The sequence below is a fragment of the Euphorbia lathyris genome, chromosome 9 (genome assembly GCF_963576675.1).
Source record: "Euphorbia lathyris chromosome 9, ddEupLath1.1, whole genome shotgun sequence".
In the NCBI taxonomy this organism is placed as follows: domain Eukaryota; kingdom Viridiplantae; phylum Streptophyta; class Magnoliopsida; order Malpighiales; family Euphorbiaceae; genus Euphorbia; species Euphorbia lathyris.
Window position 1 is genome coordinate 55,155,394 of NC_088918.1, and position 3,853 is coordinate 55,159,246.

Consider the following 3,853-nt stretch of genomic DNA (forward strand, 5'->3'; position numbering starts at 1 on the left):
TTGAACATCCGAAGTGTAGATACCCATTTTTGTCCGGTTTTTTTTTTTTAACTTTAACTGATTATATTTGGAATTTTAACAAATTCATGAATCATATTAAAAAGGGAAACTTTTATTACAAGTATAATTTATTGAGAAATTATATTTTCTACTGATTCTTTATATCTCGATATAATTATCAAATTATATTTGAAATATGATTCATTGGAATAAAATACTTTTCTGGTTGTAAATTATATTTGAGATATAATCTGTTGCATTCTATATATGATTTTTGGAGTGGTTATATTTCAAATTTATTAGTTAAACTCAATTTATATCTAAATGGTTAGATTATTTCTCCAAGCTTATTAATTATGAAATCATATTAGAAAATGCTTGTACTTTAAATATGAGTCATGATTACAAATTAATTGTTGAGCTATTCATATAGTTTTAAAATAGCTTTAAAGATAATTTTTAATCATACCTTATATTTAGAATATAAGTAATTCCCAGATTTCAGATTTAAGTAATGGAAAAATAAATTAATAATTCATATCTAAATCATTAGATGAGATAAGAGTTTGGAGAAAATAGAATAAAATGCTCTTATTAAGGAAAATAAGGTTTACATTTGACAAGTGCTAATTTAGATTTTCATTTTACAGATTCCTAAACCCAAATTCAACCATTACAAGCAAGTGAGAAAAATACATACAATAAGGTCAACCTCATATTTAATCCAGGGATTCAAAAAGGGAGAAAATGACAAGTTTACTACAGTTAATTCATATATTCAAAAGGGGAAAAGACAAGTTCACCACAGCCTTCAATCTTGAAAATAGGCATTGTCACAATGGACAAATGCACTGCACTTTGAAACCAGCCACTGCATTCAGAAAGAACAAGAAGACAAGTCTGATTGGTCTTGAAACCAGCCACTGCATTCAGAAAGAAGAAGAAGACAAGTCTGATTGCTGGACTTGAATCCAAAAGAAGAAGGAGCCAAATTTGGGCAGTCAATGCAGCACCTTGAAACCAGCCACTACCACAGTGGACAAAATGCAGCAGGAGGCTCCAGCAAAAGACAATCCCAGTTGTGTCTTTGAGCATCTATAAATAGAGGAGTTGAGCATAAAAAAGGGGGCAAAAAAAAAACATTAGAGAGCAGAAAAAAGGAAAACCTAAAAAGGAAGCAAAAATCAGCAAGAAAAGAGCAAGAAAAAACAAAAAAGGCAAGAAAATGAGAGGGAACATCTACTAAACTTGTAATAGGGAGGGTTCTTGGCTGTAAAAATCTATCTGTAATCAAGGAGCATTCTAACTAAGGATTTCCAGGCTCAAAATCAATCCTACTTTGTAAGGTTGGTAATACAATACAACTTTCTATTGCAAGTTTATGTCCCTATCTTTTAGTTTCAGTATATGTCAAATGTTTTAGTTTACTACCATGATTCTTATTTAAAAGCTTTATTATTTTGCACATTGCTCAATTTAAAGCCTCAACAACCCCCACCCATTTATCTGTTCGGAGTTCTAGTGAGGTCTTAAACAATCATAGGATTAGAAAGAATGTAGCCTTTTCTTTTCTTTCCATGTAGTGTAAAATGTGATCTACTAGATAACTACTCCCCATTTAAGGCTCCAACCAGCAAGAATACCAAGCAGTAGCACAAATTGTAAGAGAAAACCTACTGTATGTACCTGTCTAGAAAGGTAGAACCCAAATTTGATAAGAATCCTTCAATTTCAGCCCTTTCAACCTCAACAATGCCCTTTCCAGTTGAATAAATTTCAGCCAAAAGATAGTCCAAATGCCCAATCCATAGGACCCTGTAAAACACAATAAACTGAAGAATCATAATCATGTACATATACCTCTAAGAAAATAAATATCTAGACCAGAAAAGATACAGTAGGGTAAAAATAAGGGAGCCCTTTTAATACAAGTTCTTAGTGCATCCTGAAGTGACCGGATGGTTACTTAAGAGGCGTATCTGGAGATGGAGCTGTGTAGCTCTTTCTCCCTAGCATACAGGAACCTTATACTTAAAGATAACATTTACGTTGAAATAAACAACTAAATAACAAGATAGTTGACACAAAACAATGAGAAGTAGATAAAATAAAATGGAATCAAAACCTTTTTATACGTATCAGATCCATGAAAAATAAAACAGAGGCAAAATGGAACTTGTTTAGACTTTTTTTGATTTACTAATCCTTACCTTTTAATGAAGTTGTGAATGTATAATCAAAAATGAGTTTCTGGAAATAAAACAAAACATAACAGCAATAAAAATGGAAACGCACACAGCTAACAAGGTTTCAAAAATGGTAAAACGAAAAAGGAACATCTAAAAGGGAGCTGAAAATGTCTGAAGTTACAAAAACAACAGAAACTTTTTCAATAAATATATCATTTTTGTTTTTGAAATAGGTTGTTAAAGAATACCAATCTAACTCAATTCAATGTTTCATCCTGAAACTATTTTTACTCTTTCCAGTTCAGTACATGTATTGCATTTTCAGCCATAATCCCAACAAATATATATGCTAGCACTAACTATTGAAATCAGCTAGATAGGATTGATTACCTTTTTCCTTTTGCTCATCTTGCCCTCACTGGATGTGTCGAGGTTGTCCAGTATCTGTTTGATATAGCAAGTGTTCCGGGCTACAAAAATGAGCAAGGTTTAGAATAGAATGACTGTAAATCCGAATAAAAAGTATTAACCCCAAACATGAGTTAACAAGCAGCTAAGTAAATGAAAAAAAGACCAGAAGTTTAGCTGCAGGGATGAAATCTCACAGGTTCAGAAGGGCCTTTAAATCGGAAGCTATTCCAGTTCGCCCACAGTCGAGCTAAAATGCAAAGAACAAACAGTAGGCTTTAGTAAAAAAAACAAATAAAATTCCTATACAAAAAAACTAAGATCGCGAAACTGGTACCTGAAGAAATACGGAAACGCTTCGCTCAACTCCGATTACCAGAATCGCCTTTAGCCGAAACCAGTTCACTGAAAAATGCAAAGAAAAACACCGGGCCTTAGTAAGCAACCAAAAACGAGTAAGGTTTCTAAACCAAAAACCACGGAACTGGTACCTGAAGAATTAGAAGAGCGCCGAGATGCAGACCCGCTCGTCTCCGGTTACCCCTGTCGTCGGTGGAGCTGCCGCCGCGGTGGATCAAAATGAGCAGCTCGGACAAACGGCGGACTCGAATCGGAACTCAAGCATCAGCGAACGGCGGGCCAAGACGAGACGGAAACAAGACAGAACAGAGCAGAAGGTTAGTAAACGGAGCAGAATGGAGGTTGCGAATGGCGGCCGTCGACGGTGACAGGAGGCCCGATCATGACTGCGTTTCTGAAGGAGAAGAAGATCAGGAGAGGATGAGTGCGGCTGCACATGGATATGTGCAAACAAGCCCTAACATCCAAATTAAAAACTCTAATAATATGACCTATATGCCCTCCATTTCACTTAAATGGACCCTGGGTACTTATCAATTTAAATGGGCTCGACTCCACTTCGCTTCATATGATGTGTACTGGTATATATATCAACTTTCTTCCATTTTAGTTTTAATTTTACTAACTTTTAATTTAGTTTTATTTAATCTACATTATATATTGTTGTAAATTAAGGTTAGATTAATTCATCTTTAATTTAAGTTTTAACAATAACTATTTTTTATTTAATAAATATAACAGTTTGCAATCAATCGGGTTTTAACCGTTGTATAGTGGTTATGATGCCACCGCATTATATCGGTCACTGAATAGTGATCTAAATAAATAAAAGATAAATAATTAATTAATTATATACTATTAATATCTTTAAAAATATGTTAATATTTTAAACTATA

General features: G+C 33.7%; 1 long non-coding RNA gene across 1 annotated transcript; it reads right to left on the reverse strand.

Annotated features, from left to right (window-relative positions):
- Nucleotides 1-565: 565 nt before the first annotated feature.
- LOC136206720 (uncharacterized) lies at nt 566-3,431 on the reverse strand. Its single transcript, XR_010676400.1, has 6 exons — nt 3,089-3,431; nt 2,935-3,002; nt 2,795-2,847; nt 2,580-2,659; nt 1,687-1,815; nt 566-1,095 (listed from the first exon to the last, which is right to left on the reverse strand). It is a non-coding gene; the product is annotated as an uncharacterized lncRNA (long non-coding RNA).
- Nucleotides 3,432-3,853: the final 422 nt, after the last annotated feature.